Source organism: Bacillus rossius, chromosome 11, assembly GCF_032445375.1.
Source record: "Bacillus rossius redtenbacheri isolate Brsri chromosome 11, Brsri_v3, whole genome shotgun sequence".
Taxonomy (NCBI): Eukaryota; Metazoa; Arthropoda; class Insecta; order Phasmatodea; family Bacillidae; genus Bacillus; species Bacillus rossius.
Genome location: NC_086338.1, coordinates 58,138,662 through 58,161,230, shown reverse-complemented (window position 1 = coordinate 58,161,230; position 22,569 = coordinate 58,138,662).

Here is a 22,569-nt window from a genome sequence, read left to right as displayed (position 1 = left end):
TAATTTTTCTTCCTAAGAATTTTCAGATATTATTAAAGAACAACTCTATGTAGGTACCTATTTTCGTTCTCGCGGGTAATCCGAGAGAATCAAGGGAAACTAGAATCCTACAGAATTTCCTTTCTAAGAGATCTATTTTTTTACCATCCCCAGCTCTACGTAATTTTGTGGCGTAATTTTATTTCAGTAAATTGAAACCTTTCGTAAAAAAATGCAAACGAAAGTAAATTTGTTTTATGTAATCAAATAGCATATAAGGAAAGATAGCGTTAGTAAATTCAATATAAAAAAATGCTTCAATAATAGCGGCTGAAAGAAAATACCTTACATTTCCTGATGTTCCAAGCTAAAAATTTTCTGGCCGTACATCGATTACTTTTAAAACAATTGAAAGTGCTTTTTTTTTCTTTTTTTGCAGTTGCACGCTTTCGACAATTGGCGCCGTTATAGCAAAACTTCTATACACAGAAAACAAATTCTGAATTTTTACAAATGATTCCTTTTGAAACCAGTTGCCAAGAAATAGTTTTTTTTAATGCTACAAAAAATATATATTGTAACTTTTTACAACTCATGTCTATGGTTATTGTTGGATACATGAAAAACGTTTTTAGAGAAGAACTATTGATAGGGGCATGGACGCTATTTTACGCGAAACGTTTTCGAGACTAGCCTTGTAATACTGTAGCATCGCCTTTGTACCTCGATTGATTGCGTTTCTCTCAGGCACATGTCTACTGACGAGCCACGAGTCACAGCCGCTCTGTGCGGAAACAAGCACGTGATCAGTTGCTCTGCCAAGTAAGACATTGGCTTCTCTCGCAGACGACCACCAAGTAAGACATTGGCTTCTCTCGCAGACGACTACCAAGTAAGACATTGGTTTCCCTCGCAGACGACCACCAAGTAAGACATTGGCTTATCTCGCAGACGTCCACCAAGTAAGACATTGGCTTCTCTCACAGACGACCACCAAGTAAGACAATGGCTTCTCTCGCAGACGTCCACCAAGTAAGACATTGGCTTCTCTCGCAGACGACCACCAAGTAAGACAGTGGCTTCTCTCGCAGACGACTACCAAGTAAGACAGTGGCTTCTCTCGCAGATGACCACCAAGTAAGACATTGGCTTATCTCGCAGACGTCCACCAAGTAAGACATTGGCTTATTTCGCAGACGTCCACCAAGTAAGTCAGTGGCTTCTCTCGCAGACGACCACCAAGTAGGACAGTGGCTTCTCTCGCAGACGACCACCAAGTAAGACAGTGGCTTCTCTCGCAGACGACTACCAAGTAAGACAGTGGCTTCTCTCGCAGACGACCACCAAGTAAGACAGTGGCTTATCTCGCAGACGTCCACCAAGTAAGACATTGGCTTCTCTCGCAGACGACCACCAAGTAAGACAGTGGCTTCTCTCGCAGACGACTACCAAGTAAGACAGTGGCTTCTCTCGCAGATGACCACCAAGTAAGACATTGGCTTATCTCGCAGACGTCCACCAAGTAAGACATTGGCTTATTTCGCAGACGTCCACCAAGTAAGACAGTGGCTTCTCTCGCAGACGACCACCAAGTAAGACAGTGGCTTCTCTCGCAGACGTCCACCAAGTAAGTCAGTGGCTTCTCTCGCAGACGACCACCAAGTAGGACAGTGGCTTCTCTCGCAGACTACCACCAAGTAAGACAGTGGCTTATCTCGCAGACGTCCACCAAGTAAGACAGTGGCTTCTCTCGCAGACGACCACCAAGTAAGACAGTGGCTTCTCTCGCAGACGTCCACCAAGTAAGTCAGTGGCTTCTCTCGCAGACGACCACCAAGTAGGACAGTGGCTTCTCTCGCAGACTACCACCAAGTAAGACAGTGGCTTCTCTCGCATATGACCACCAAGTAAGACAGTGGCTTCTCTCGCAGACGACCACCAAGTAAGACAGTGGCTTCTCTCGCAGATGACCACCAAGTTAGACAGTGGCTTCTCTCGCAGACGACCACCAAGTAAGACAGTGGCTTCTCTCGCAGATGACCACCAAGTAAGACAGTGGCTTCTCTCGCAGACGACCACCAAGTAAGACAGCGGCTTCTCTCACATACGACCACCAAGTAAGACAGTGACTTCTCTCGCAGACGACCACCAAGTAAGACAGTGGCTTCTCTCGCAGACGGTCACCAAGTAAGACAGTGACTTCTCTCGCAGACCTCCACCAAGTAAGACAGTGGCTTCTCTCGCAGACGACCACCAAGTAAGACAGTGGCTTCTCTCGCAGACGACCACCGAGTAAGACAGTGGCTTCTCTCACATACGACCACCAAGTAAGACAGTGACTTCTCTCGCAGACGACCACCAAGTAAGACAGTGGCTTCTCTCGCAGACGGTCACCAAGTAAGACAGTGACTTCTCTCGCAGACCTCCACCAAGTAAGACAGTGGCTTCTCTCGCAGACGACCACCAAGTAAGACAGTGGCTTCTCTCGCAGACGACCACCGAGTAAGACAGCGGCTTCTCTCACATACGACCACCAAGTAAGACAGTGGCTTCTCTCGCAGACGGTCACCAAGTAAGACAGTGGCTTCTCTCGCAGACGACCACCAAGTAAGATAGTGGCTTCTCTCGCAGATGATTACCAAATACCAAATCACAAGTAATAAATCATTGGCGCAGGAACATACTTTTGCTGTCGATTGAGCCTTAAGATATTTTTCGTGAAAATGATCTGGTTTTGCACGTATGTGTCATCGTTGGCCGGGATGTAGTTCAGTGGTTTTTCCTCCTTCGGACTGGATCGTGCGTGTTTTGTTCAACAACATTACTGGTTTGTTATTGGCTAAGGCTCGCACAGGAGTGTCTGTAGTCCGGCACCAGAAAATTTATGCATATTTTTTGCGATAGGATAAAAGTCAAGTGTTTACGCTTACATTTTTGCTTACGCCCATTTGGATAACTCTTGGCATGCGAGGGATCCTAGAGTAAAGACCCGGCTGAAACGTGGAGGACTGTGGAGACCAATTCTAGAGGTCAACGAACCCGCGTATTCTTCCAGTTACTTACCTTTCATTATCGTCAGAGCCAAGTACACAGTGATTCGCTATCAGGCTGCCAGTGCTGAATGTAGATCAATGTTGGTAGTACTCGTGTAGCATATCACGGACTGGCAGAGTGGACTACAAGAGGGGAACCCTACCATCCACCTGCTAGGTCAGTCTGCCGGATGTGCCTGTCTCGTCACTGTGTCTCTAGGGCCTGAGTCGACGAGAACTGATTCCAGAGCTTGCTGGGATCAAACCAGTTGGTAAAAAGGTCTTTAATCAGCTGTTTTGCTGGACTATCGAATGTCAATATAGTTCTAACGGTAATGCCAAATGTGAAGTGTAGCCCGCTAGAAAACACGAAACTCTGTGCTTAGATGTAAACCGACAGTGACGATAAACTCTGAGCGAACTACCAAACACCAACGACCTGACGGGCCGATGTCAACAGCCGGAACGCACCAGAAAAAATTAACTGAACGCGAGCGACTTTGATTGGTGTTGGATTACAGAATATGCCGAACAAAAGACATTTCACCAAAGACGATGCGTGTGTTCTTGCAGTCGTCGCACTAGGACGTGTGACGTAAGCCCTGCCCCCTCCACCTGGTCGGCGAGACCCCGCTCAGGTCTGGAGCTGGCGCCGCACCTGTCCGCCCCAGGTGTGTATCGACCCGCCGTCGAGGCTTGCGCGTGACCCGGAAGCCCGAGTGGCCCCGACGCCCCTGTTCCTGGTTTCCTCGTGCCGAAACTACGGTATCCGGGGCCCGAAACTACGGTACCCTGACACCGAAACTATAGTACCCCGACCCCGAAACTATAGTACCCCGATCCCGAAACTATAGCATCATGACCCCAAAACTATAGCATCATGACCCCAAAAATATAGTACCGCGATATCCAAACTAAGGCACCCAGATCCCGAAATCATGGTACCGCAACCCCGAAACTACGGTACCCCGTCTCCGAAAATACCGTGCCACCAGCACTAAAAAAAAAAACAACAGAAAATCAGACCGCAAACTGCACCTGTTTACAGCGAACTCCAGCTGCACACGCCACCAAAATGGCGCAACTGGCCAGCAGTGTGGCGTAACTCGTCCACCAATCACTGCCCAGGGTTTGACTGACTGGTCGTGAGGCCTGGCCAAGATATTCTTTATTGCGAGGGCGACCAATTAGACGGAAGGCCTTTACCACAGCTGCACTCGGCCAACAGACAACCGAGTACGCCCTTATCAAAGGGCTTCTGTTCTGTAGTCAGAGGCTTCCATCCTTGGGACTGGGTTCCTGTAATTATTATCTTTGAAAGATTTGTGCAATGGGAGTACAAGACTTGATGTAAGCTTTTGGACATACGCCATTGCTAAGCAAAAGTATGTCTGTATAAGAAAACTACAAAAAAACCAAAAGACAAAAAACACAAATTAAGAAAAAATTGGTGTTGTAAACAGGATATATACACCACATAATATTCCATAACATGAATATGGTATCCAAACAAAGAAAAAACAAACAAAAATGGACTAAGAGAACGAAAACCAACTTCCTCAGAGAAATATGCATACCGGGTCCACACCGGGCATAATTTTTTGCTCAATTTTGTGTTTTTTGTCTTTTGGTTTTTTGTAGTTTTCTTTTACACACATGCATGTGCTTAGCAATGGCGTATGTCCAATAGTTTACATCAAGTTTCTGTAAATAGTCAAGAATTTTTTCTCTCTTTTTTTATATTTTTGGGCTGTATCTGTCCAGATCGTGGCAAGTACCGTCGTTGTATTTCAGCAGATGTGTGTGTGCTTCACGTTCACTGTGTCGCCTGAAGGACTGGCGGAATGATCACACACCAGCGGTTCTTGTCTTGTCCCTCGCTGCAGCCAGTCTCTGGATCCCTCGCGCGACCGAGTCCGCCACCACATCCACTGAAAACATCCAATGATCTGAAGGGCGTTAAATTTAGGCGAGGTCTTTATTTGTTTACAAAAAAAAATCGGTTGTCTGTAAAGTCGGTTTACGGACGGTATTTTAACGTTACAACGTCATAACAAAACATTGATGAAATGATTGCATACTTTTATGAACAAAATTAAATCATTTTTAATTGAATTATCACTATTTTGTATGGATACAAAGAAGGAGTGAAATGAAATCTACAATTTAATTGATAAATTTACTTTTATACGCACTCATTAATTCAAATATGTTTATTACTTTAACGAACAGATTATTTTAACTATAACTTTTATACATGTTTGCTATTTAACTTCTTCCAATCTGTGTTATTCTGTTAAGGATAGGACGATGATAGGAAAAGTAGGAAACGAATGGGAGTGTTTGAAGTTAAATGTGCCTCGAAAAAGTCAAATCGATGGTTGTTCCAATCGAGTGGAAGAGAGATAGATGCGGCGCAAGCGTACAATGAGCGTAACGGGACAGCGTAACGGGACAATGTGAGTAACGGGACACTTTTTTTTGCGTGCAGCCGGCCTTCATCGATTTATTAGACGTTGTCACGTCAAAAAAAAGTATCACAGTTATAAAACCGGATATTAACGCAATTAAAATAAACGAGACGAAATGTTTAAGCTACATAAAAAAAATGTTAATAATCCGTTTTGATATACGTACTTAATTCACAAATTAATTTTTTTTCCTGTTCTTGTAATCCAAATTGCGCGCAGGTACACATCACACGGCAGTAGGTACTATCCCCAATCTGTCACAGGAAACGTAGTGTTTTTATATCTTTTTAAACCCCGGCCCATTTGTTCGAGGTGAAGGCCGTTGATGTACGGTCCGCGGCGGAAACATTTCCCGCTCAGGTGGGCCGCCGTAAACAACCCGGACACGACGAACATCGCATTTCAATTTATGGCCAGGCCACTGCAGGTCGTTACCTGTGCTTGGCCGGGGGGGGGGGGGGGGGGGGTTTAGAGAGAGACACACAGGGCCCTGAACTGTGTGTGACGTGAGGAAAAAAAAAAAACAAGGAAAATCTCGTTTCCGAAATTGCAATGATATGAGAGCCTTAACATTACAAAGGGTTCACTCATCTGCGAAAGCATAGTATTTATTTGTTAAGGCACATGTATACACCTGGTTCATGGTTCTATAGCGGATTGATTCGTCAGTTGGAATGTGGGAGATAGAATAACATAAAAAAAAAAATGTTAAAAGCAGTCATGAGGACTGCCGACAGAAGTGAAAACTTAAAAGTATAAACAAACAGTTGGTATTTTTGGATATCCAAATTAATTTTTGATGAAAATCAGAGACTTTTTCGCAATTTATACGAAAAAATATTATCACACAACAAATTTGTTTTATCACGTTAGTAAAATAACTCCTAAATTACTATAAAATACGCATTGCATAGTAATTGTGGGTATTAAAAAAAATAACGATGTTTTTAATTTTGAGGTTATATTGCTACAAAGACTCCGTTTTCTTCGTTATTCAAACTAAATATCTGCATATATGAGAACATTAATATATTTTATACTCACTTTTTACTGCATAGGTACACATATTCGATTCACATATGCACAGCACTGATGTACAGGGACTGAAGACGCGTATTAATAAGATATGTATTGGTATATGACGTGTGCATTACTTGTCGATCTGTGTTATGTGTACTGGCTGCGCGCGCACCACTGAGTGTGTGTATTTATATATATATACGACTTACATTAATTTACTCCCTATCCAAACTTTCCTATAGAAGTTTTCACTTCAAAAATTAGATGACAGACAGCCATCAACAAGAAAACATGGATGCATTAGGTATGAATTACGCGAGTGCGTAGGTAAGTACGCAAGTGTTCTATGAATGCAAACAAGTCATCGACCGCTGTTGCTGCGATCTGTGTTTTCGGCAGGTATACTTCTGCAGCTAAAATATGATAGCTACATATGTTCGACCTTTCGTAAAGAACACAGTTGCGTGTGAATCCCATGGACGCAAGAGAAAGACGATGATAGCTTCTAACACAACAGGCATCCAGTGCACTGTTTACCTTCCTCCATGACTAAGAAGTTTAGCCAGAACTGTTAAAAATGTTCGCCTTAAATTTACGAAGAATGCTGATTACTAGGGGGGTGCAGATTTCGCGAAAAGATTTCGATACTAGATTAAAGTTAAAACACTGTAGCACCGTCTGTGTTTCGTGATTGGGTGAGTTTCTCCCAGGTACATGTCGATTGTAACAACACCATTCACAGTGATTCAGTGAAGAAGTAAACGCGTCCTGAGTGGCTCGGTCGAACAAGGCAACGACTTCTCTCACAGACGGCCGCCAATCACAAGTAAGAAACACCAGGTGCGGGTGTACCTTGTTGCAGTCTAATAAGTTATTCGATCTTTTCGCGAAAAATGCCTGCCCCTAATGATTACAAATTAGCCAAGGATCTTCGTAATTGTGCGGCTTTCTTCGTAAAGTTACGCGCACTGAATTCACTTTCTTTCAACATGAATCCAAAATAATATTATTTGGCAAATTAACAAATCATTAAAAAAACTGGTTAAGACTACAGTTAGAAAACTCATATCTGTCAATATGTGTGTTTACTACTTTTTTTTCAGAACGAAACTTACAATTTGCAAGTGGAAATATGGCGTAGTTTCCGCGACGATTATGTTATTTGAAATTACGAAGAGATCTTCGTTTACTTTAGTTAAATTATTCGTTTAAAAAATCTAAAATTTACTTTAATTTATAACAGTGTTTAAGTAATATGATATTTTCACTACTCATAAGTAGAGACCTGCAAAATTCGCGGATTCATTCGGCGATAGGCTAGAATTTAAAGACATATACCTCTTAGATAATTTTGCTATTGGCTTACATGTTCATGTGGACGAATCTCAACCAGTTATAAACCCTCAACCAAAGAAGGATCGAATCACAGACAAACCAGATGAGACGACTTACAAGTCAGCAGCCAATGAGCTTGTGTTATTTGCCCGAGTGTACAGGGGAATGTGCAGTCTATCCTTAAGGCCATCGAAACCGCGAATTTTGCAGGTCTCTACTCATAAGAAACTTAGGAACCGTAAATATCCTCAGTTCTAGGGACCTTCAGGGTGTACTCCGCAGCAATGTAGACTGTTCATTGGCTGTTCACAGGGACACACGCTTGCTGGAATGCATGTGATTCGATGCTATTTTTATTCAGTGTTTCTAATTGATTCAGAATTTTTTAGATAAGCTGTGATCCATTTCCAGAATCAGTGCAGAAGTTTAAGTGTTTGATTTATAGTCTGCCGTGGAATTAATCTGCGGATTTTTTCCTTTCTATAGATATACAAAATACCCCAGATTTTTTTCTTTTTTCATTAATATTACTATTTTATTAGTCTTTAGAACAATGTTATAGTTCAGGGATTTTGGTAAAAGAATCCTCGTTAATTTTCATGGTTCTGTACTGAGTAACAGACCTGGTCGACTGATTGAGTGAAATCAAGTTTTTTGTGCACCCCATATAATTACCATTTCTTACAAACCTCGCTGATGATGCAACAGCAAGTTATTTTCTGGATTCTATAACCTACAAAAACTCGAAATTCGAGCAAGTTAAAATTAAATTTTCTTATATATTTAATATCGTTTTCACGCTTTAATTTTTTTTTCTCGTTTGCAAATAACGGTTGAAAGCTGACTTTAATTTTTCTCTCTCCCCCCCCTCCCCCTCATCCTCCAACTTCCGTTGCTTACCTTCCCATTAGGAATATTAGATCTTTACCCTTTGGGGAAAAAAATTATCTTCACAGAAATATGTTGTTTCTGAACTCAAAAGGATTTTGGTATTTTTCAGGTAATTAACTTTTTTTTCTTTTCCAAGTGGTTGAAATTTTAAATGATTAAAATGTAAAACATCAAAAACATGCAAGCTTTTTTTTTTAACTGAGTTCTCGTGAAAAGCTTTTGAAACAAATTAAACGTGGGGGAATGTATTTTTCGCAAAAAGATTTCGAGACTGTGTATCAAAATATTTGTTTCGCAGTTGGTTTCGTTTCTATTAGGTAGCTACATATTAGATAGCTACATGTATAATGCAAGCGCACCAATCACAGCCGTCCAGTGCGGAAGCAAACGCGTCCTGAGTGGGCCGGCCAAATTAGGCAATTTCTTTTCTTGCAGACGGCTGCCAATCACAAGGAAGATACCGTTGGCATAGGCATACCATATTGCAGTCTTATGAGCGTTCAGATATTTTTTTTGCGACAAATGTCCTCTACTAGTTATACTTCAAGAAAATTAACGTCGTTTCTCATTCATGCCTGATTTAGTTTTTTTTTCTCTCCGTGTGAATGAAGACTTATTTTGCTAAGTCTCGGACATATTTGTTTCTTAGTAAATAACATCGCAAAGTACGTTCATTCGGAAAATAATCGGGAGTTCACGTTTACGGAAAAAAATTATACTTCAAAAGTCACATCTGTTGCAACGTTTGAGTTATAATACTATTGGAACGCTTAAACAAACAATCGAATCACACTCAAGGATAACGTAAAGATAATGTGTGATAAAGTATTTCCAAGCCGAGCGTATGCCATTGAACCCGAAAATATTCCGGGTGTTTGATTAAGAGCAAATATAAATCCTAATACAAAATAAGTGTCGAATAAAAAAGGCTCAGTCTAAACTATAATGTTGCATCGTTTCTCAAAAAAACATTGTTGCAAACGGACAACAAACATCGTTTGAAGGTTACTTATATGTGTAAAGTTTAGCCAACAAGAATACGTGCGATTCAAGTTGGTAAATTTTCGTATCTTGGCCCATAAATATTATCACACCCTTTTCATTGTCGAAAAGTCCTGCAATTTTTTTTTTATGTTGGAACAAGATTCCATGTTAAGAAATTTCCCAAACAATCCGAAAACCATTTATCACTCGATACGTTGAATCTCCCCTTCACAGCTCCGCGCGGCAAACATGTTTCATTCTCAGCACGTGGCGGCCAGATGGCTTTCCTCTCTTGGGGCGTAACTCGTCCTCTTTCGATCCGCCCGGAGCCCGACTAGACCTCGCTTTATCGCAAACATGCCCCCTCCGCGCTTCACTGGGTCTCAACTCAACTGTCTGCCCGTTTAAGATGTTCTTTACAACCGGCAGGGCAAGTCATCAGAGAGAAACAAAAAAAATTATGAGCTTTACGGAAAGTACAAATATCAAGAACTTTTGCAAAATGTGTCTTGCATGGCTGGATGTTCAGGAACTCGCTCTACCAGAGTTGCCGCTCCGCCATGCCAGCTCCTGTTGTTTTTGACGTGATATCGTCTTATAAATCGATTAACGCCGGCTGCACGCACGGAAAAGCATGACTCATTGTCACGTTCCGCCTGAGCCGAGCGTGCAAGAACCGGCCAACCACCGTGCGAGAAAATCTTCTATAATATCAAACAGGTTAAGGCTGGCTTTTTAAAAGCAGCAATTTAAAAAAAATTGATTTATTTGTCCAATTTCGTAATTTCAAATTAACAATTTATTGACATTGTCTGTAAAGTCGGTTTACGGAAGATCATTTTACATGATAACGTCATAAGAAAACATTGATGAAAAATTGCATACTTTTTAATTTTCAAATATTATTTACAGTTTTTTCAAAATTTAATTTAAATAATTTGTTTAAATATAATCACGAACAATTAAGTAGTTATAGAAATAAAATTAAATAAAATCAATGTCAATAAATTGTTAATTTGGAATGACGAAATTGGACAAATAAATCAATTTTTTTTAAATTGCTGCTTTTAAAAAGCCCGCCTTAACCTCGGCTCAGGCGAACGTGACCATGAGTCATGCTTTTTCGTGCGTGCAGCCTGCGTTCATCGATTTAAAAGACGTCATCACGTCAAAAAAAACATATATATTTTTTTTAAATTTTATTCAATTAGGTTTTTTTACTCAGATATGTTCTTGTACAGATAAACGGTGGCTGTCTGCATTACTGAATACGGAGGTCATGTAAAATATTTTCGCAAGAATGAACCTCGGAGAAGTTTTCTCTGGGTGTTCCTGTTTCTCCCTGCACCTGGCAATCCGACGCCGCTCCACATCACAGCCACGTATGGTGTCGCATGCAAGTTAACTCCGTGTTGAGTTCCACCAGCTGTAATGACCCACGCAGTCATGAGCGCTGCTGGCAGCTATGGCAGCTACGTGTTGAAATTCGTATCCCCTTATCCGCTTACAGTCGACAGCAATCCAACTGTAATAATTTATTAATGTGTTGCTGTTTTCAAAAATAAATTTTGTTACAATCCGGCAGAATCATGTTTATTCCGTTTTCATTTACGTTCGGATTACATGCGCCATGCGGATTCGCTAAATAAGCTTAGGGCATATGCTCAATTAACTTGAATATTAAAATATCTCATTTGCCCAAATCCTGTACCTATATATTTACAACCGTATGAACTCCATGTAGCAATGTCAGTTCCTCAACTATTTCAGCCTGTGTTGTCACAGAATATAGACCAGACATTTTTTTTTTAAATTTTAACTCCAGCGTAAGTCCTAAAAAGTTAAAATAACTTAACTTTATCAGCGTTTTGATGAGTATTCGTAGGTTCCAACCTTCCCAATATGATAATTACCAAAATTGGCATTCAGAGAACAATCTCTTCCTCGATGATTTAAATCAATGAAAATTAGTAATAACTTAAAAGTTGCTAAGTTATCACTAACTGGTAAATCAACGACGTCTCTAAGAATCTGGGTTCTTGAGTTGAAAATTCGCTGTCATATCAGTAAAAAAACGCTGGTAAATTATTGGAAAATTTTGATGAATCGTCCACTGTTTGGAAAAAAAAAAAAACTCTAGCAATACACAGATAAAAGTTCAGCAGTTCTGATATTTTCGCGATAAATTATATTTGATTGGGAGCACTTTCGGCTTTATAAAGTATGTTTTTGGATTATAGAAGAATTTTTTTTTTTTGGTTTCCGCAGCGCAGACTAGCGATGGCGTGTGCAATGTAACTGCATAGTTAGTCCCAGGTGTGTGCCGGTGTGCCATGCTCACGTCGAGGCGGGCTTCCCGGTAACAGGATTGCGAGCGCGGGAGGCAGTCCTCCCCCCCCCCCAGGAGGTGTTGGAGGGCTTCGCTCTGCCCCAGGCCGTCGTCGTCGACGTCTCTGTCGCCGACAGCTCTTGGCGAGGGCAGACCCGGTGCCGGCCGCGCGCGAGTCCTTCTGCTGGTCCCCGGAGACATCCTGAGGACGAGTCATCATCCGGGGCAGTCAGCCGTCCCACTTGCAGGACATTCGCTCCACGTCGCGAGAAAAAAAAAAATGCTGATCGTGCAAACTGCATCGCCGAGCAATTAACTCCCGAAGAAGAATAGTTCTTTCCGTGTGAACTCCATCGTAATCATCCTCATTGTTTTAACATTATATGTTCCATGCTAGTTTGAAGACCCGACTACTGTAGAAGGTATCGTTTCGGGTGGACATGAGAGTTTTGTTTTTTTAATGTTCTCGTTCTCCCGTTTAAAGATTAAATTAGCGGATTGTTGAACCGATTTTAAGCTGACTCGTTTTCGGTCGAACGTGTGTATTTATTTTGGAGGACCGTGGACATTGCAAGGGCCGTCAGGCAGGAGAAGGTTGATCCTGGTTTCTCCCACTGTTCCCTCTGGAGGGGGGGACGGAGCACTCACTAAGTCGAGGTCCTAACTGCCAGCACCGATCACGAGAGTTAGCGGAGCTGTTGCGGAGTCTGTGTGGCTGCAGCGCCGACATGGCCGAGACAGAAAGGTACGTCTCAGTTCCGGCGCTCGGTCGCAGTATCTCAGAGAGCGTGTCGCTGTATGTGGCATGGCCTCTCACTGTGGTCACACTGCAAGTCCATCACTCAAACCAGAGACGCTTATTAGTGGTGTCAGTGTGCAACTTAAATACTTAAAATTGATAAAGCATAGTTGCTTTATTTTATTGTTTTAAAGACAATAACTTGACTAATTTTTTAACCAAATTATTTAAATAAAACTGTGCATTGTTAACATGAGTTTAGACTAGTGAAAATATCTAAAGATAAAAAAGCTATGCTAAATTTGGAGAAAACTAAAATATTAAATGCTTATAGCATTAAAAATGAAAATGCTCCAGAAAGTGCCAGCGAAAGTGTATATTTTCGGTAGTGTATATTAGGTTGTATTATTTTAAGACATCAGGGATGGTCGATATAGTGTAGCCTAACAGAGGTATAAAATAGGAAAATATAATTATGAATAGGTACAGCAGGTACTACTATGGAAAACGTAGAGGTACTATTTATGGGAAGATGAGAATTTCAGTACAGGATAGTAGGGTGTAGTGTTCACCTGAGTTGTTTGACCTAAATAAATGTACTTCGCATGAAGGATTCATATATTTAGAAAGTCAAAGATTCAAGAATCTTTAGGTGATTTTATTTGAGACTAAAAATCCTTTGCAGTTGAGCATCGCTCTTTGCCCAGAGTTCATAGAATATTTTTTTTTTTTCTTCTGGCATCTCTAAACAGAAGCTGTCGTGTACGTACATGTTAACTAAATAAATAAACAAATACGCTGCTTCAAATGTTAGGTGGAGTGCTCGTGTGTCGTTGTACCTCGAACCAGGTCATGTTTTATTCACTAAGGACCAGAGGCGCCCTTCATGAAGAATGGAACAAGAGTCACAACGCAAGGCACCGCTAATGTATAACGCAGTACCTCGGCGGTGTGTGTGTACTTGTCTGCTCTCGGTCTTCCCGTGAATACTAAGCAATCTGCCCTAAAACATTCGAGGAATTGCCCTTTTTTTTCTTTCGCGTCGTGTTCTATTACATGTGCGTCACCCACACTGTCGCAGGGTTCATGCAACTAACAGCAAGTTCCTGGTTATTGTGGTCAGGAGTTCGTGATACACACCGTCAATTTTTTTTTGCTGTAATCCTAAACAACTAATTTAAGCTTTTAACATATATGATTCTATTCGTAATTCATCATCAAAATTCAGTGTGGTGTTAACTTTTCCCAAAGAAATTTTTTTATGAGAGGTACCATGGATATAAAGATAAATATAACATATTATTATTGTATAGCTTAATAACTTATATCGCAATTCTAGCGACGTTACCAAAAATATTTTAAGAGTGCGGTAGCATTTTGCCTCTGAGCCTCTCTCCAATTTTTTTATTAACCTTCGAGGAAAATAACGGTACGTTACTTCATTTGTGCGGCCATTGCTGTACCACTCCGCCATATGACGAATTTTAGAAGCTTTATAAAATAATCTAAATAATTGTTTTCTTGGTAGTTTTCAACATGCAGTAAATTATGTATGTTCCCAAAGATCATATATTTATCACAGATTAACCAGCACATTATTATAAATTGGAATGTGTTTTTTTTTGGGTCGCTCGGTTAGGAATTAGAGAAATTGATCGAAATTTTAAACGAAGATTGCAATTTAAATAAACGAAGGGTTATTCGCAGTTCTTAAAAAATTTCACTAGTTTTATAATTCCGAGAGCCATGTTTTGGTTGTAAACAGAGGTAAAAAAGCATGTGATGTGTGTGTGTATGAATGTGTGTGTGTGTGAGTTTATATATATATATATATATATATATATATATATATATATATATAAAACTCTAGTGTAACGAAATTGTGCCTCCTCTATTTTTTTTCATATTTTTTTTTTGGGGGGGGGGGCATTTTTTAAGCTACTTACCGTTGGCTATTTTTTTTTTTAGTAAATGCTTCCTTTGCTGGCACAAATCAAACTAAACTCAATATTTAAACCATAATACAAATCAAGTTACTGTTTGCTTTAATTCACTTTTAATGCTAGGGACAAGCTACCCGCACGAAAGAACTAACAAATGAATTTTTTTGACTTTATGTTCAAATTAAGTAAGCTCAGAATCGTTAATTTACGAATACATCCGTAGGTTAATGAGTAGGGGCATGCAGATTTCGCGAAAAGATTTCGAGAATAGCTGTAAGTTAAAACACTGTAGCATCGTCTGCGTTTCGTTTTTGGGTGAGTTTCTCCCAGGTACATATCGATTGTAACAACACCAATCACAGTGATTCAGTGCGGAAGTAAACGCGTCCTGAGTGGCTCGTTCAAACAAGGCAACGACTTCTCTCGCAGACTGCCGCCAATCACAAGGCCACAGGTGCGGGTATACCTTTTTGCAGACTAATAAGGGTTCAGATCTTTTCGCGAAAAATGCCTGCCCCTATTAATGAGCATTCCTGGATTATTTGTAACCAGTTACATTCCTTAATCTAAGATTCGCGGGTCTCGCCGTGCTACAGTGTGTGCCACAAAGGAAGAGACGCAACACGGTGACAAACATGCAGAACCAGAAGCACGGAAGACATGATGCCACATCCTCGACGAACCCTGAGCTGTAACGGCTGTGGGAGGAGAAGGCCGGGTGTAGCGAACCTGTGCGCTCTGAGCCAATCACGTGTAAGTGTTCTCGCGTGGCGGGCGTTACTTTATACGGCCAGCGGAGATTTCCCCGGCCTTCGCCCCGCGCGGGGGTGAAGTCCCCCCCCCCCCCCTTCGCCCCGGGCCGTTCAGGCAACCCCGCAACTGCCGGCCACGCGTGTTACGTAACAGGTCGCTTAAGGGGCAGACGCCATCTTGGTTTCAACACTTCTCGGACCAATTATATTTGACGTGACAACGTCTAATAAATCGATGAACGCCGGCTGCACGCACGAATAAAGTGTCCCGTTCCGCACATCGTCCCGTTACGCTGAGTCCCGTTACGCTCATTGTACGCTTTCGCCGCATCTATCCCTCTTCCACTCGATTGGAACAACCAGCGATTTGACTTTTTCGAGGCACATTAAACTGGAAACACTCCCATTCGTTTCCTACTTTTCCTATCATCGTCCTATCCTTAACAGAATAACACAGATTGGAAGAAGTTAATTAGCGAACATGTATAAAAGTTATAGTTAAAATAATGTCTTCGTTAAAGTTTTAAACATATTTGAATTAATAAGTGCAAATAAAAGTAAATTTATCAATTAAATTGTAGATTTCATTTCACTCATTTTTTTGTATCCATACAAAATAGTGAAAATTCAATAAAAACAATTCAATTTTATTCATAAAAGTATGCAATCATTTCATCGATGTTTTTTTCCCCCTAACGTAACTAAAACCAAGAGTTGTACGGGAGAAGTGTGTGTTAGGGAGGACTCTAGGTGCGTCCCACTCCGAAGCCTATTCGCCTAGTCGTGCTGGGTTTCAGCCATGCAGCTTGCATCGTGTGCTTTGGCCAGCAATGACTACCTCCCCTACGTTAGCTCTATACTAACTAGTTATAGACCCGCATGGACACAGGGAAAACCCTGGTTCATTCACGCGGGGTTAAACAGTGCAGCATGAAGCAGACATGTTCAACGCAGCACACGGAGGATGGTCCAGGCTGTTTGTGCGCGACTGTGCCGGCAGCAGTGGCGCACGCGCCCTGGTGATAACAATTTGCTATCAGAGGGCGCAACTGTTCAGGCGGAACATGGCCACCAAAAAAAAAAAACTGTTAGGTTGAGAAATGCCAACATAAAAAAGTTAAGTTATAATCTAAAGAAAAAAATTGAAATTTCTTAAAATAATGCCATAAATAAAAAATGTAAATTTTATAGATATTATTAGTACGGAATTTATGGAATGATGTATTATCGGTGTGGTGTATTGAGTATAATTGCAAACTATTATTCTTCGGAAATATTTTTGACAGTGTTGAATTATCTTGGTAACAATCACACAAGCTAGACCGTCATGTGCACCTATGCAGTCGTGTGCACGTGTTTTTTTTTTTTTTTTTTGCTTTGTGGCTATGCAGTTTTTTTTAAGTTTTGAAACAAAATAAAACGCGTTTTTTTATCATAGTGTTTTAGTTGTTCCTTGATGCAAAATAGGTAATCTAAACATTTACGATGAAAATCCCCAGCAAATAACGACCTCATAAAAAAATCAAGGTCGCCAAACAATTACTTTCGAAACGTTAACGACTTTTATGTTGTTAGGTTGCCTACAAATACGACCTACATTTCGCTGATTTGCAAAGAAAATATTTAAAAAAGCGTTGGTTGAAGCGTTGAGCTGCGATTCTATATCGAGGGGAGAGGGGAGAGGGGAAGGGTGCTGCCCAGTGCTGCCACCTGTTGGCGCGCGCAGTAACTCGCGGCGGTCACGCGAGCCCCTAATCTCAGCATCGCGCGAGGCACGTGACGTATCACCGCGCCTCTGCCTGAGCCCTGCTTCAATCCCTTCTCCGGCGGAGGGAGGGGAGGGGGGAGATAAAACAAAAACCTCGGTTTACGTTGTAATTAGCCGCGCCTCGGAAACGGGAGGGGAGTTATTTGCAAGTTGTTAGGATGGTAAAATAATCACTTTAAACAAGAGGGGGAAAAAATAAGTGTTTCGTTAGCGCGTCGTGGAAGATCTTTTAAGTCAATTTATCAAACTTTAATACTGCTGCAAGGGTCGCAGAGGGGAGTAATTTTTTTCTCAGTTTTTTGTGTCTCTAACTAGCCTCTTGTGAAGAGTTATATTCAACACATCAAGATAGCCAAATAGTTTACTGTTAATGAATAAACGAAATGATTAAGTGCCTGTATCAACAAATTTGTTATGTAATTTAACATCTTTAATTTAAAATAATACTGCCATGATATTATTCCTGAAGAGTCTGTCCACACAAATTTATTTTCATTGCATATTCTAAAGATATTCACGCGCGCTTTTCGTTAAATACGTTATTATGCGTCAAAGCTACATAGTTATCATCATATCAAACACGAGCCCAATAAGCCAGACTTCCTTTAACATACGTAACCATCACGAAATCATTCCGAGCCGCAAAGTGTCAAACGAAACATGAAATGAGATTCATGGATAAGTATCAATATATGTTTAATGCAGTGTACTCTCGGCGCCCGTCAGAGTTAACGGTAGCCGAGGCATGACGCCCGAAGGGCCGAGAGTGGGTTGATGGTTCGAGTCCAACTGTTGCTCATGGTTCAAGTGGTTCGGAGACCAGCGTGGAGTGCGAGGAACACAGGCGCGCCATGCGGCCGACAAGTGAAGATTCTACAGAGCAGAATCCACCCGACGTCTCATTCCCGCAGGGGATAAAGAATTTCAGGTGGAACTGAATTTATTCTTTCAAAACTGCAAGTTTTTTTGTATAGTTTTACAAAGTAACCATACGTAATTCTTTAATACTATTTTAAAAGGTATTTGTTCTCTAACAAAAATATATCTATAGTTAATTTTTTTAAAGATAGTTTTAATTCTTAAGTTAGCAAAAAATATAATTGAAATAGCGATTAGAATTTGGTAAAATATTTTATCAGTACATCACAAAATCACCATATACTAAACAATTTAATAATTTTTTACACAAAATAAATTATCGTACTGTAAATGCACTGTGAAGTACTGTAATTTTTAATTGGAAATTTATGTAGCGTTTATTATCTTTGTGTCATATGTATTATGCTTGAAAAATAACTCAATGACGTTTAGTTCACAACATTAAAAACTTTTTTTACTGTCACTGTTTTCAATAATTTTAGATAATGAAAACATCGGGCTATACTATACACAAAGCGTACAGCATCACAAAGTAGCTTATTAACAGGTAATAATTACACTTTCTTTTGCCTTTGGAAGTAATAATAAATGCGCTGGGTGCTAGAAATGTGATTAAAATTACGCCTTTAAAATCCTTCAAAATTTTTAATTAACATAAAAATATTTTAATAACTTAAAAAAGAAAAAAACTCATAATTTGTAAACTCTGGCATGCAACATTGTCTTCAGATTTTACGATTCCACAGCATTTTTCATAACGTTGCTCTTTGTGTGTGGCGGACCAAGATTTTAATTACTTCCGGCTTTGAAATGAACGAAAAGGACTTTATAAAACGCCGAGAAACATTTATAAAAACGAGTCAAAAAGCAAGGTTAAAATATGTACTGTTTGATGTAAATAAAGAATATTTTTAATGAGCATTAAAATTGTTTTGTTGTACACAGCACAGTGCGTTTATAAAAATTTGAATCAAGCGTTGCAGTTTATTTACTGATTTTAATAATTACTTAATGTAATTTATATCAACGTGTGATATAAAATACTCATATGGAGCAAATGTATAAACTAACATCGTTTTTCAAAACACACAAAAATCACTCGCTACTCACCACAGGGGTATTGGATGGCGCCATGCTTTTTTAATAATTATTATTTGTAAAGTAAATTTACAAACAAATTGTTTATTTTTCATTTTAAAAAATCTTATGAAACCATGGATGTACTGGTAAAAAAGGTATTTTTCATTAGAAGTCAGTTTAGAACTGTTGCATACTTACTAACCTCTTTCGAGTTGCTTGATGACATCCAATCAAACGCTGCGTATTGACAATTTTTTTTTTTTTTAGTCGGGTCAGCATGATCGTGAGAAGTTGACGGGTTAGTAATTAGATCTGTCGACGGAGAAACGTGGTAAAATAAAAATTTAGTGAAAACACAGAAGCGAGACTCTGTGGCATTTGCTTTGACGAAGGATTAAAAGCGTTTGCGAATCGCGTTTCTTCGCTCTTCGGAACAAGGCTTCGACGACTGGTAATGTCGTGCTTTGAGGTTCTCCTCTGTGACCTGGTCAGGCTTTCGCAGGGTCAACACGTGCAGGAGAACTCTGGAAAACAGGAAGCACTCAGGCAATTTAAAGTGAGGGTGTTTTTAAAACCGGAAATTGACTTTATCTTTATTATCAAACCGCATTGATATATTTTCCACAATATTATCTCACAACCAGTTTAGCATTTTATTCAAGTGTTAGCAATCGATATCTGTATGTATCTATGCTGCCATACGTTGGACGATCGAATATTAATCATCATTCATCCAGTCACAGTTATGTAATTTCAAAGTTTTAATAAAAATATATTTTTTCTTTCCCTACTGTGTTGGTAACGATGTCGATGACAATGGAAAAAGTGCACCTAATTACAAACAGCAGTGTTAAAAAAATTATTTGTTAATTTTGCATTATACATTTAATTTTGTTAAATTGAGTTTTAATAGTATTTGTTAATCTCGCAAGATAACACGAGGCAGTGAAATAATACTAGGTGGGGCCGGTAAAACATGGAAGCTGGCTGGAGTAAGGGTGTGGGAGAGGTGTGGTAAGGTGTGGGGGAGGTATGGTAAGGGTGTGGGAGGAGGTATAGTAAGGGTGTAGGAGGAGGTATGGTAAGGGTGTAGGAGGAGGTATGGTAAGGGTGTAGGAGGAGGTGTGGGAAGCCTGTATTCGCCTGTAGTAAGGGAGGAAACAGTGCTCTTCTCAAGGGCGAAATGCGTCAGTTTTGAACACTCGGCAATCTAGAATTAGGAAGGTCCCGGGTTGGAATCTTCCTTCAGCCTTCCTCATTTAGATTTACCAAATGTTCCCTGAAATGTCTCAAAGGAAATTCTTTGATTGTTTCTTCTCCGATTTTTCTGAAGTGCACTGTTGCGTCTAATGGCATCATTGTTAACTATATGTGACCGCATAGTAAATATTTTTTTATTGTTTTATAGCGTTTTATCATAATTTTTTCCGGGTAAAAAAACAGGTTTATGAGCGGCTGCTTTGTATTTTGTTTTGTCATAAATGTTTTAATTATAAACGAGGCCTTTACCGTTCATACGTAGTTCCATTTTAAAACCAGTAGCACCAAATTGCGTGAAACAGTATTTATTATTTTATCCCTCCTGGCGCATTGCTTAATGAAAAATAGTCAGAAATTTCTTGGTTAACATATTGTCGAGAAGATCTATTATTAGTATGGTGACTAAAAAAAACAACATTGAGTCCAATTAAAAGTATTCAATATTACAGACCGACAAACCATATCAGCCCTCCCCTTAAAAATAATATTATTTTGAATAATTATTTCGGACATACCCCTTTGATAGTTTGCACGGTATGTCATTGAGAAAACATGAAGAGCTGGCAAAGAAAACAAACATAAAAAAAGGCCCAAATCAGCCGACGTCGAATGTTAAATGGATAGACAACGACAAAGAAGTCCGTGGAAGGAATCAGTCAGAACAATGCACAGCAAAGACGAACAGAGAGAAGCAACACTGGACAACCCAGCGGCAGATAGAGGAAACCAACGAAAGGTACCCAGAATCATTTAAAGAACGTAATAATATTCGTACTGGCTTCAATCCTAAGAGCTATTAGAAACGGAATTTGGTGAGGAATTAAAAAAAAAAAAGAAAATTATGTTGATATCTGGTTTCACCATAGAGATTTTTATAGGGAAGGAACAGACAGATATAAAATTAGATACAATTATTGAATTTTTAAAAAAAATATTATGTAACTAAATATTTGATTTAGTTAGAGTGGTGTTTTTTTTTTTTACCGAATGCCATGTTGGCAACATATTTTCACGGTAGATTCCAATGAATACGATCACCTGGTGGCTTAGTCCTGAGTCACGGCTGCGTTGCTGGAGGCCAGTCGGTGGCTAGCGGCAGGAGGGGGGAGGGGTGTTTAATAATGGCGGCTTAATAACGACCGTGGTCAAAGAGGGAGGAGCTCGTGTGCAGCCTTCATTTGCCGGGATGCAATATGCGGCGAGAGAGGCACCCTCCTCAACCCTTACCCCCTCCCCCCTTCCTCCTGCCACTGCGCGCCTTCACTCTTCAAGCGCTGACGTGTGTCACATGTCTTTGCCAGCTTGGAACTACCTGTTTCGAGTTGTTTGTTTTAGGCGCGTTATGGAAAAAAATAAAGAGAGCGAAGTTTTTACGATGCAACGAAATTTTTACAGGATGAAAAAATGGCTAAATACAAAAAAAAAATATTGCGTAGAAATAAAAATTATAAATGTGCTTTTAAATCTTATACGTTAGTGATTGAAATTGAATACTGGTCCGTATAATTAAATATATATATAGTCATTGTGAATATTAGTGGTTGAAATTTTGTTTATAAACTTTTTCAAGTGTATTTTTATAAGTGAGGTTATGTTCCCGTATGTATAACAATGTCAGGTTGCTTGTAAGCTTCCATTGTCACTGGCAGGGAGTGTCTGTGGAAGGTTTAGTAGTCTCCTGGCTGTTTGTTTCTGTATATATAATTTATTTGCAGTATAAAATATATTTTTTAACATTATTATTTTATAAATAATTCAAATTAATAAATAAGTATAACACATTCAGAGTGTTTATTGATATTGATTATTAATTAAAATTTATCTCAATTATTTTATTAAATAAAATTAATTATTTTATACTCGTGTTTATATTAATGCTGAATACTGAGACTTTTTTTATTAACTTATACTTTAACAACCATAGTTATTACGCCACACTTGTCATTTTATTATATTATTTGTATCAATTATTTGCATGCCTAAATGAAGTTTGTTTTATTACGCCAATTCAGTATAAATTCAATTTACTATAAAAATAAAAATTTACAAAAAAAATACTTCTGCCAGCTTGTGAACTTCTCCTATGTTCAGAATTGATAGAGTTCCA